Source organism: Pituophis catenifer, unplaced genomic scaffold (genome assembly GCF_029215685.1).
Source record: "Pituophis catenifer annectens isolate HBS135680 unplaced genomic scaffold, rPitCat1.0.hap2 SCAF_3, whole genome shotgun sequence".
NCBI classification, from domain to species: domain Eukaryota; kingdom Metazoa; phylum Chordata; class Lepidosauria; order Squamata; family Colubridae; genus Pituophis; species Pituophis catenifer.
In genome coordinates this window covers 100,880,046-100,893,400 of record NW_027256883.1, presented here as the reverse complement: position 1 = coordinate 100,893,400, position 13,355 = coordinate 100,880,046, and positions in this window count along the sequence as shown.

Here is a 13,355-nt window from a genome sequence, read left to right as displayed (position 1 = left end):
AGGAAGGGAAGAAGCAAAAAATAGCAATAGTAAAATAAAAAAAATAAATAAAAGAAAAAAGAAAACAGGGAGAGACAGAGGAAAAAATCACTTATGTAGTCAAATTCAATAAAAATGGAAGTAGGAAGAGAAAAAACAAAAAATAATAATAGTAATAAAAAAGAAATAAAAAAACAAAGAAAGAGAGGAGAAAAGAATAGAAATGTAGCTGAAAAAGAATAAAAAGGATAATAATAAAAAGAAAAAAAGAAAAAGCAGAGGGGAAAGAAGGAAAGAGCGAAGGGAGGGGGAGAGAAAACACCTCCTATCAACATTCAAACTTCTAATAGACAGAAAGCATTACATCCATTTTAATCAAACTGTATTATTTTTTCTTGTCTTGCTACCCAGTATATTCCATTTTTTTCTCTTTCTCCCAACTGTCCAAAAATGTTTTTCAATTTCAATATTATAAAAGTTATAAGCTCTTTAAAGTTTTAGTTCTTTTTTTGCAATTATTCCATATATGGTATCATTTTCTGTTGCCACGCCTTTTCCCTTTGTTACTACGCTTGTTACTTCAATTTCAATTTTTCCATTCCACTTCTTCTCTCCAACCAACAATAAGTTCTCCATTAGACAAGTTAAATATCTCCAAAATCAAGCCTCCTTAAATTTTCCAAAAGTAATCCAGTTAGGGTAACAAGACACAAAGTTTCTCCTTTCAATCACTGGCAATACACAATTTGTCACTTTCACTTCGGCTGGTGTCCATTTTGTCTATCACCGCTTGTCTTTTCTCCTTGTTTTAAAAAGTTCTTGTTTACCTCTTCCTCCCTTTCTCTCTCTTCAAAAGCAATCCAATCTCATTAAGAAAAGAAAAAGTGCCAGTTTTTTAATTTTTCCAAGAAAACAATCCTTCCAAAGCAGTCAATAGTTACTATAATCCATTAATGGGTCTTTTCCTCTTTTTGTTTATTTTGCAAAAGACTTTTGCCCAGATAGTTTACAGCTGCTAATTGGGGCTAGGGCTCACTTGTTATAAATCCACACTTAAAAGCTACTCCCGCCTGGATTGAATCTCACTCACCCGGCATTCGAGTACTAGCTCTGTTTCTCTGTTTCTTCCTCCTGCACATCGCTTTTTCCGGCTGTCACAGCCTTGGGGCAGCCTCCATGGCTGCCGCTGAGCCGCCGCCGACGCAGAGGGCAATCCTCTGGCCTCGAGGAACCTGCCCGTTCCTCTCAGCTGTCTGAGGGATCCCTCTCTTTCCCCCTGTCCCTACAGGACAGGGGAGGTCCGCAGACCTGCCGGCAGCAGTTTAGCAGACAGGGTTTTCGTGGGGCTCCTAAGAGCCCCGCTATTTTCCCGTCTGGTCTGCCGTGACACCAATCGGAAGTCCCGAAAATTTATCCCATGTCTTGAAATACATCGACTCCTCTTTATCTTTTATTCTCAATGTTAATCCATTCATTTCTGCACATTCTAAAATTTTCTTTATAATATCTCCTTCCAACGGAATTTTATCTGCTTTCCAGTTTTGTGCAAATACAATTCTAGCCGCTGTTATTATATGAATAATCAAATATGTATCTTCTTTACTATAATTCTCTGGTAAAATTCCCAATAAGAATATCTCTGGTTTTAGCTCTATATGTTGCTGCAACATTCCCTCTAACCATGTTTGTATTTTCACCCAATATTGTTTTGCTTCTTTACATAACCACCACATATGATAGTATGATCCCAGCAACTGATGATATTTCCAACACTTAGCTGATTTATCTTTAAACATCTTAGCTAATCTTTCTGGTGGCATATGCCATCTATAAAACATCTTATACAGGTTTTCTTTATAGGCTGTTGCCATTGTTAATTTATAATTTCTTTCCCAAAGTTATTGCCATTTGTCCAGTTCTATGGTGTATTCAAAATTCTTTGCCCATGCTATCATTGTTTTGTTTACTTCTTCATCTTCTAATCTAATATGCAATAAATAATTATATAATTTCTTAATCATTTTCTCATCTGTTCCTGTCAATATTTCATCCAGTTCTGATTTCCCCAAGTTAAAGCCATATTGTCTATGACCTGCTTCATATCTTGATTGTATTTGCAGTCTTGTATACCAATCTATCTCAATCCCTTGACTCTCTAATTCTTGTTTTTGTTTCAGTTCTCCCCGATCTGTCAAAATGTCTTTATATCTAACAATATTCCCCATGTTCACAATATTTGGGTATGTCACCACTTCTATTGTAGAAAGCCACATTGGAATATTCAAATAATGTTTTTCTTTCACTCTCTCCCACACTGATAGCAAACCATTTCTTACATGTCGTCTTTGGAAATATCCATGTATCCTTTGTTTCCCGTACCATAAAAAGGCATGCCAACCCAGTTGTAAATCATGACCCTCTAATGTCAATAGTCTTGTATTCCTTAATAAAATCCATTCTTTAATCCATGTTAACGCTGCCGCTTGATAATACAATTCCCAATTTGGAAGGCCAAACCCACCTCTAATTCTTGCATCTTGTAGCATTTTTATGTTAATCCTTGCTCTCTTTCCTTGCCACACATATTTCCATGTTATGGGGTACGCAGACGGTTTGGGAGGCCTGCAAAGTGCTGCTGGGGGCTGGGGAGGGCAAAAACCTTTTCTTGTTTTCCTCTTCGAAATCTTGGTACGTCTTATACTCCACTGCATCTTATGTGTATATATAAATATATATGTGAAGTGGTTCGGGAATAACGAGAGGCACAACCAAGCAAGTGACAACAGCTCTTTAATATACAGTGAGACTTCAGCAAAAACTCAGAGGCTGCAGCCCTCCTTATATACAATCCAGGAGGGACTGTCAGCCAATCAGAAACGATAGCAGGTTTGAAACTCCCGCTCAAAAGTATCAATACATAACACCCCTCCCTTCCCAGAAAGCACTGACATTCAAAAATTTACATATGTACACACAAAATCTCGCAGGTGCCTAGGACGAGTTCTCGCTCTAGTTGACCTGCACAGTTCAGTGTCTGGTGGGGCGTCGAGTTGGTCGGAGGGACTTTCTGTCTCTCCCGGCTCCGCAAATGGAACCTCCTGGATTTTGTCCGGGGCGTGGTTATTATTTTTTTTTTTTAATTTGATTTATATGCCGCCCTTCTCCGGAGACTCAGGGCGGCTTACAATGCTTTAAGCAATAGCCTTCATTCTTTTGTATATTTTATACAAAGTCAGCTTATTGCCCCCACAAACTGGGTCCTCATTTCACCTACCTTAGAAAGGATGGAAGGCTGAGTCAACCTTGAGCCTTGGAGAGATTCGAACCAGCAGAAATTGCAGGCAGCTGTGTTAATAACAGGGTGCACTAAACCCTTGTACTATCAAGGCTCAACCGGTTATCCCCGGTTGGGAGTGGCGACTCGCTGGGGGAGCGCTGGAACCAGGGCTTGTCAGCTAAGTATTCTTGCGAACCCGGGCTTGAGTTAGCTGTTTTGGGAAAGTTGTTATAGTTAGGCTCGGAGATGTCTAAATTGATGTTTGCTTCACCGACTACCCTTTTTCTCAGTTGGTCTATGTGGCGCTTCCAGAGTCTGTCTACCCCTACGTCTACCATATAAGATTTCGGGCCTGTTATGCCCACTATGGTTCCTGCAACCCATAGGAGTCCGCTGGCATAATTGCGAGCGAACACCGGGGACCCAACCTGAAACTGTCTTAGTCCAGAGGTTTCTCCCTTGAAATTTTCGTGCAAGTAGTTAGGGTGGAGCCTGTCTAGCACGCACCGAAGCTTCCTGCCCATGAGGAGTTCTGCTGGGCTTCTCCCTGTGGCTGTGCATGGTGTGGCATGCTGGACAGCTAAGAATTGGTCTATCCTGGCCTGCCAGTCCCCGTTATCTAGTCTGGATAGTGCCTCTTTGGCCGTTCTTACAAAACGTTCGACCAATCCGTTAGAAGCCGGGTGGAACGGGGCCGATAGGGCATGGCGGATGCCCAGTCTGGCCAAGTAGCCCTCGAACAGGGTTGCTGTGAATTGAGGGCCGTTGTCAGATACTAAAGTATCCGGTAGGCCATGTGTGGCAAATAGTTTGCGGAGGGCTTTAATGACTGCCTCAGCTGTGGTAGAGGGCATTAGAACTATTTCGAGCCATTTTGAAAAGGCATCAACTACGATTAAAAATGTTTGCCCATGGAAGGGGCCAGCGAAATCAATATGGATCCTCCCCCATGGCCCTTTTGGTTTCTCCCACTCTCGGATGGGCGCTACTGGGGGATCGGGGCGAGACTCCTGGCAGGGTCTGCACTTCCCCACCCACTCGGAGATAACTTGGTCCATGTTGGGCCACCAAACATAACTGCGGGCTAAACTTTTCATTCTGACAATGCCCGGATGCCCTTCGTGCAGCAATTCTAAGACCCTTGTTCATAGTTTCGTTGGTACTACCACCCTGTCACCCCACAACAAACAACCCCCTTGCATAAATAGTTCGTTACGTTTGTTAAATAACCTTGGTATTCCCCCCTGTCCACCTTGACCGGCCACCCCTTCAGCACCCAACTCATTACAGTGCGAATGATCGGGTCTCTAGCCGAGGCTTTCGCCACCTCACAAGAGGAAATAGGCCCCAGAGTCAAAGTGTCCAGCAAAAGAAGGCTTCTGGCATTGGGTTGGCAAGGAGGTCTGGTAGGGGCAGCGGCTGAGGGCATCCGCGTGACCCAAGGCCCATCCGGGTTGATGGACAAGCCGATACGAATAGGCCGACAGAAAAATGGCCCATCTGGTCAAACGAGGGGAAAGGGCAGCGGGGGTTGGCCTATCGCCCGCCAAAAGTCCTAGCAAGGGCCGGTGGTCAGTCACAAGTTCGAATTGTCGGCCATAGAGGTACTCGTGAAACTTTTTAACCCCCGCAATTGCAGCCAGAACCTCTCTGTCCAACTGACTATAGTTCCGCTCTGCGCTTGACAGGGTGCAAGAGTAAAACGCAATGGGCGCCTCTAGGCCGTTCGGCAGTCTATGGCCTAGGACGGCACCAACTCCTACGGGGGAGGCGTCACAAACCAATACAAGCGGTAGCGCTGTGTTGTATTGGATTAGGAAACTGTCTTCCGTTAGAAGTCTCTTTACTGCCTCAAAAGCGGCTGCTTGTGGTTTCCCCCAGACCCATGGTACGTTCTTCCCCAATAATTTGTGTAGGGGATCTGCGACGGTAGCCTTGTCTTTCAGGAACATTGAGTAAAAATTTAGCAGTCCAAGGAAGGCTTGGAGCTCTGCTTTGGTCTTGGGGGTAGGTGCGCTCTTAATAGCTCTCACCTTGCTTTCGGTAGGGTGGATGCCTGTGCCGTCCACCCTGTACCCCAAAAATTCAACGGAGGGGACAGCGATCATACATTTATTTTTCTTTAATTTTAGTCCCGCTTCCCTAAATCTAGAAAGGACGTTCCTTACTCTGTCCCCTAGCTGACGTTCGTCCGGAGCGCTGACTAGAACGTCATCAAAATAGGGCACCACTCCGGGGAGCCCTTGCAGAAGGCGCTCCATGGTGCTTTGAAACAGGCCGGGTGCGACGCTCACCCCAAACTGGAGCCTGGTGCATTTGAATGCACCCCTATGAGTAACAATTGTTTGCGCCTCTGCCGTGGCATCGTCAACTGGTAATTGTTGATAGGCCTGAGCCAGGTCTAATTTGGCAAAAAATTTTCCGGGCCCCAGGGAGTGTAGTAGATGATGCACGATCGGCACCGGATAGGCGCTCGGCTGCAAAGCCTTGTTGATCGTGCACTTGTAGTCGGCGCAGATCCTAATTGAGCCGTCAGACTTTACTGGGGTCACTATAGGGGTTTCCCACTTTGCATGGTCAACGGGAACTAACACCCCTTGTTTAATTAATTTGTCCAGTTCCGCATCGATCTTTGGTTTCAATGCGAAAGGCACCCGTCTGGCCTTGAGTCTTATTTGGGCTACGTTGGGGTCTAAATTAAGGGAGATAGGGGTCCCCACATACTTGCCCAACGTGTCCCCGAAAACGTCCTGGAACTCAGTCAAGAGACTGTCTTTTAACGATGACTTGAGCATCTGGTGGACGCCGGTGAAACCCATGCCGAGGGCTCGGAACCACCCCATGCCGAGAAGGCTGGGGAGTTGCTTCGTGACGATGGTCAGTGGCAGGTCTCTTTCGTAGTCTCCGTAGGTGACTCGGAACGTGCCCACCCCTTCGAGGGGGACTCGGTTCCCCTGGTAGTCTAGGATGCGCAGTCTCTGTTTGGAGAGCTGGTCCTTCCGGAACGACGGCAGGAGGGTCTTTAGGGTCGCCCATGACATTATGGAGAGAGCTGATCCGGTGTCGATCTCCATCGAGCATGGCTTGCCGTTGATTTCGACCACCGTGCTGACTTTGTCCTCGATCGCCGCGCTGGCCTGGTCTATGTGAACGCTGCGGCCATCTCGAGGTTCAAATTCGCACCGTTTTTTCCTGCCGCCTTCTCTCGTTGGCTGTTTCTGGCGCGTTGATTCTGGTTGGCTGCGGCGCTCACGTGGTTGGTGTTTTCTGGGCAGAATGGCTCTACAGACTCGCGCCAAGTGCCCTTTTTTCTCGCAGCGCCTGCAAATAGCCTCTCTGTATTTGCAGGACAGTCTATCATGGTGCCCTCCACAGCTGGGGCAGCTTCGCCGAGGGCTGCCTGTGTCTTTTCTCTGGTGCTCCATTCGGAAGACGTCCTCATCCGACTCGGACTCCGAGCTGGATCCGGCGTCTTCTCTGTGCACCGGGGCAGACTTGGGGCTGTCTTTGCTGGTCAGCGGACGCTGCAGCGTTTCTGCGGCTTTTGTGGAGGCTTCATGAGCCCTGGCCTCGTCTAGGGCTCCAGCAAGCGTCAAATCAGGCTTGGCGAGCAGGCGCCGTTGCAGCCTAATGTCCCGAACACCACAGATCAGTTGCTCAAGCAACGCATCGTCCAAGTCTCTATAGTCGCAATGGGTTGCGGCTTTTCTCAGGCTGGCCATGTATGCGCTGACCGGTTCTCCCTCTCGCTGAACGCGCTGTCTGAGTTGGTATCGTTGCACGAACTTGGAGGGCACGGGAGCATAGTGAGCCCGGAGCGTGGCCATCAGGGTGTCCCAGGAGACGGTCTGGACCGGCGTTGGCTCACACAGTGACTCTGCCATCTCGAACACGTCCGGTCCGCAATGGCTTAGGAAGAGGGCCCTCTTCCGATTAGCGGAGAGCCCTTGCATGTCGCTGGCTTCGAGCGAGCATTCAAACCTCGTTAGGTACGAGACCCATTTCTCGCGGGTCGGATCAAAAGGCTTGGGCGGAACGTAGGCAGACATGTTCGGTATGCCTCCTGTAGTTCGCCTCGTCACCTAGCTGAAGCTCGTGGTCTCACTGGTTCGCTTCTTGTGACCTCTATCCCATCCTCGTTGCCAATGAAGTGGTTCGGGAATAACGAGAGGCACAACCAAGCAAGTGACAACAGCTCTTTAATATACAGTGAGACTTCAGCAAAAACTCAGAGGCTGCAGCCCTCCTTATATACAATCCAGGAGGGACTGTCAGCCAATCAGAAACGATAGCAGGTTTGAAACTCCCGCTCAAAAGTATCAATACATAACAATATGTACATATAAAAGCAAAAGTCTGGAAAAGTATCAGGGCCAGACAGAGTAACTCCTTCCTGCTGAAAGTCTGTGATGATCAACTGGCCCCCATCTTTACCTGCATCTTTAATAAATCACTGGAGAAGTTTATGTCCCCTCTTGCTTCAAATATTCTATCATCCCAGTGCCCAAGAAACTAATCAAGGAGCTAAATGACCACAGACCAGTTGCGCTCACACCCATAGTTATGAAAACCTTTGAAAGGTTAGTGCTGACCCACCTGAAAGCCATAATGGATCTGCTGCTAGAGACCTTGCAATTTGCCTACTGTGCAAATAGATCGGCAGATGATGCTGTCACTGGCACTGCACTACATCATATATTCAATATTTTGAATCCTCAAAGAGCTATGCAAGGGTCCTTTTTGTAGACTTCAGTTCTGTATTCAACACCATCATTCCAGAAACCCTCCTTTTTTTAATTTTGATATATGCTACATTTATATTTTTTTAAAAAAATATTTTTATTGAACATTTTTTAATAGTTTTTAACAATTTTCCTCTTTGCAACATTTCCGCATTGGTATACATCTGTTATATATCCATTTTCTCCTTTACATCTACACGTGGTTCCATTCTCCTTTATACATACTAATATATTAATATAAACATACATTTTATAAACATACATTTTGTGTCATCTATATTTGTACAGATTTAATATTATTTTCTAACTCCTAAGTCTTCTTTCTTTAATATCTTTTGCATCTATCCTCTAACCATTTGTACCATGCATTCCATACCAAATATACTCCCTTTCTCCTTTCTCTTTTATTTCTTTTGTCAATCGTCCATCTCAGTGCACTCCAGCACTTTCCTTATCACACTTTCCTCTGATGGTATAGTATTATTTTTCCAGTTTTGTACATACACTATCCTGGCTGCAGTTATGACATGTAATATTAAGTATTATGTTTTCTTATCATAATTTCCTGTAAGTATGCCTAATAGGAACAGTTCCGGTTTCAATTCTATTTGCTGTTTATCTCCTCAAGCCACTTTCTTATTCTAATCCAATATTTTTTTGCTATTGCACATGGCCATCACATGATAGTACGTTCTATTATCCTCTTTTCTAAATTGACTCAACTAGCTGTGCCTAACCACACTTGCAGATGGATTATATGCTTTCTAACAGATAGGAAGCAGTGGGTGAAGCTAGGTAAAATTACATTGAATACTCATTCAATTAGCACAGGAGCCTCCCAGAGCTGTGTGCTCTCCCCATTATGCTTTTCTCTATACACCAATGACTGCATCTCGAAGGATCCCTCTGTTAAAGTACTGAGGTTTGCAGATGATACAATAGTCCCTGGTCTCATTTGAGACAATGATGAGTCTGCATATAAATGGGAGATAGATCAACTGGCCCTGTGGTGCAACTGGAACAATCTGGAGCTGAACACTCTTAAAACTGTAGAGATGAGAGCAGATTTTAGGACAAGGTTTTCTATTCTATCACCTTTTGCAATATTAGGCAACACAGTATCAACAATAGAAACCTTCAAGTTTCTAGGTTCTATTTTCTCCAAAGACTTGAAATGGACTCCTAATATTAGAACCATCATTAAAAAGGTACAACAAAGAATGTTCTTGCTGTATCAACCCAAAAAGCTCAGATTACCCAAGGATCTGCTGATACAGTTTTATAGAGGAATTATTGAATCTGTCATTTGTACCTCAATAACTATCTGGTGTGGCAAGAAACGAAACAGGACAGGTATAGACTTCAACCGAAAGTTAGAACTGCAGAAAAAACAATTACAATCAGCCTGCTGTCATGGTTTTGACCAATGCCCTAATTAATTATGAGCCTCGAGCAAAGCTTCAAAAGAAATCCAGTTATTTATTAGGAGCTTCATGTTGGCACATTCCAAGTGAAGCCAACTCTGACCCCACTTAATTTATGTCCCGGCCAGGGGCGGGTTTCAAAACCATTGGTACTGGTTCACTCGTAGGTGTGTACATGTTCACGTACGCACACAATGCTTCTGCACATGCTCAGAAGTATCCGGGTGGGTGGGCAGAGCCTTCCGCTGCTGCCGCTACTGGTTTGCCTCATCCGGGATGAACCGGTAGCAACCCACCACTGGTCCCGGCTCTGACCCTGTTTCCCCCCTCCCCCCAAGATGTGTCATCAGTCACATTCTCTAACAAAGCAATTTCGCGGGTTGTAGAGATCATTCCCCTCCAGCCACTGTGGGTAACCACGGAGATGGCCTTGACAGAGAGGAGGCTGGAATGTGCTTTTGTTTTGACTAAAGTGCTCCCTCGCTGCAGCTGCAAAGTTTGTTTTCCCATCCCCCATGCCATTGCCTATGGCAAGGTGAGAGCAGGCCAGGGATGCTTTGCGAATTGACATTTGACTCCCCTCACTTCCTGAAGGCGACCTGTGCAAAGCAAAGACAGTTTGAGTACAGGTATAGATTTTAGAGTTGCGATTCCACCCCTCCCCCCCCAGGCTTGTTTGGGTTGTCTGCATGGAATTTAGCTATGAGGCAGTCAGCCTGGATGTTCCTACTCTTTATCCAAGATGCTTCAAATAAGGGGTAGCCTTTCCACTTTATTAGGTATTGGAGCTGTCTCCTGTGCCATCTCAAGTCGAGGATTCGTAGCACCTCATAATGGGTTTGGCCCCCTATGACCATGGGGTCCAGGGGCTCATGGTGTAGTGGCCGCAGGGTCAATACGACCATGGGTTTTAAGAGGCTGTTATGGGATACCGGGTGTATCTTCTCTAGCAGTTGGGGCAATTTTAATTGCACTATGGGGAATGGCTCCATGAACTTGGGTCCCAGCTTCTTACTGGGGAGTTTCAACCTCAAACATTTTGTGCAATGGTGACCTTTCCCCCTAGCTGGAATGGCAGTTGCAGGGCTCAGTATTTGTCTGCTTGTTTCTTATAGGTCTGTGCTGCTTTAGCTAGAAGTTTCTTGACATTTTCCCATGCTGCTTTCAGCATTGACAGTCAGTCTGTCAAGATGGCTGAGGAGGGAGGATCCCTTGAATATTCTGGCATTGGGACGAAGTCCATGCTGCTCACGACTTTGAATGGAGTTAGTCCCATGCTACTGTGAACAGCATTATTGTACGTGACCTCAGCGAAAGGCAGGAGGTCCACCCAATTGGACTGCTAATAGTTCATGTAACACCTTAGGTACTGTTCTACCATGGCGTTCAGTCTCTCTGTCCCCCCTCCATTGGTGCTCAGATGAAAGGCCGAGCTAAGACCCTGGGATGAGCTAATGGAGTGCAGGAACTCTCTCCAGAATGTAGCCGTGAACTGGACTCCTCTGTCTGAGATAATTCTTCGTGGCACTCCATACAGGCAGTAGATGTGCTTCAGGAACAGTTTGGCTAGCTGGGGGCTGAGGGCAGTCCGCTGCAGGGTATGAAGTGTGCCTGCTTGGATAATAAGTCTATCACAGTCCAGATCACTGTGTTCCCCCCACTTTTTGGCAATTCCACTATAAAGTCCATTGTGATTTCCTCCCATGGCCTCATTGGCTCTGTCACTGGTTGCAGCAGTCCGGGGGTTTTTCCTGGTTACTTTTTCATTGTGGCACAGATGGTGCAACTTTTCACATAACTGTCCACGTCTTTCTTTATGCCGGGCCACCAGAATTGCTTCCTTGCTAAGTGTAAAGTCTTAGGAAACCGAAGTGGCCTGCCAATTTGACATTGTGGCTCCTCTGGAGGATTAAGGTGCATAGGGACTCTGGGATGTAGAGTTTCATTCCCTTCCATGCTAGGTCATCCCTATTTCTCAAGATGTGTTGGTTGTCACAGAACCAGGGGTCTGCCAGCAGTTGTCAGCACTCCAACTTATGCTCTCTTCCAGTGCTGTCATGAAGACCAGAAGCACTGAATGATTGCTGAGATGAACTTTTACCTAGTTTTCTGCATGCAAGAGATAGGGTTTTCTGGGGGATGAGGGTGGGGGTCACATTCCTGTGAGAAGTACGTGCCAGGACGGAGAGATGGATTGGCTAATGGCCAATGAGAAATCGGGTTGGAGAGCGGAAGAGGAGGGGGTTGGAAGGAGGGGCCAGTTGAGCTGCAATTAGCCTCAGAAATGTCGGCTATTTCTGTTCTTAATAAAGAATGATTCATTAGAGACTGCGCTTGAAAATGAAACTTATTTTAAGACAGAACCGAAACCTGACAGACAGCTCAACTCTCCTCCAAATCCAGGCTGGCTGAGTTTAAATCATCCCGTCCCCTCCCACACAACTGGTCGGACGGACTATGGCTGAAGCCAAGCTATCGGAGGAAAGCCTGCTTCAAGAAACGGGAGGAGCAGAAGCGGTCATGATTCCAGCCAACTTGGAAAATACAAAGGTTCAACTTTCTCCACCTTCCCCCCCCGCAGAACTTCAAGCAAAGAAACGTGAAGCAGATAAGTACCCGGGGACTGTGCCAAAAGCCTTAAAGGCGGAATCCCCTTTTGCAAAGTTAAAAGATAAAGAAAAACCCCTAAGTGAATTGGGAAGGGCGAGCTGGGGATGGGAATGGCAGCGAAGCCCAGACAAGGCAGCACCTCCCCACCCCAGGATGAGAGACGAGGCAGAGGACTATCAACACCAGGGCTGGCCCTCCAGAGCTCAGCACAGAGAGGAGAGGGCAGAGAGGGAGGAGCCACCCCAGTTCAGAGGGAAGTTCGATGGTGACCCAGACAACCTCGCCCAATTCCTCGATTCAGCTGAGATATACATAGAGCGGTTTGGACACCTCTACCCTTTCCCCAGAGCCCTAGTGAATGCTATCAGGGAAGGGCTGGAGGGAGAAGCAAAGAGGTGGTCAGCATCACTCTACAAATACAGGGCCCCCCAGCTACAAAATGCGGATGGGTTCTTGCAACTATTGAGAGCCCGTTATGAGGAGGAGGAGGAGGACCCCTATGTGGAAGACGAACTCAGAAACCTAATGCAGAGGGGGAAGCCTATCAGAGAGCATAAGTTGGAGTGCTGACATCCGGCCCCTCTCCCTTCACTTCTGCGACATTCATTAAAAAATGAAACGCTGACAGACCCCTGGTATCGAGACAATCAACATCTCTTGACAAAAAGAGATGAACTAGCATGGAGGGGGACAAAGCTCTATGTGCCACAGAGTTTACGCATCCTGATTCTCAAGAGGAGCCACGATGTTAAACCAGCAGGACACTTCGGGTTCCTAAAGACTCTGCACCTAGTACGGAGGCAGTTCTGGTGGCCACATATGAGAAAGGACGTAGACAGTTATGTAAAAAGCTGCACCATTTGTGCCACGATGAAGACAAGGCCAGGGTGCCCGCCTGGATTGTTGCAACCAGTAGCTGAGCCAACAAGACCATGGGAGGAGATTGCAATGGACTTTATAGTAGACCTACCGAGGAGTAGTGGAAATACAGTGATCTGGACTGTAATAGACTTATTCTCCAAACAGGCACACTTCATTCCTTGTAGTGGACTGCCTTCAGCCCGTCAGTTGTCCAAACTGTTCCTGAAACACATTTACCGCCTACATGGAGTCCCCAGGAGAATCATTTCCGACAGAGGGGTCCAGTTCACAGCAAAGTTCTGGAGGGAGTTTCTACGATCCATAGGTTCATCCCAAGGGCTCAGCTCAGCATTTCACCCGAGTACCAATGGGGGGGCAGAAAGACTGAACGCTATGATAGAACAGTATTTAAGATGCTACGTCGACTACCAGCAGTCCAATTGGGCAGACCTCCTATCTTTT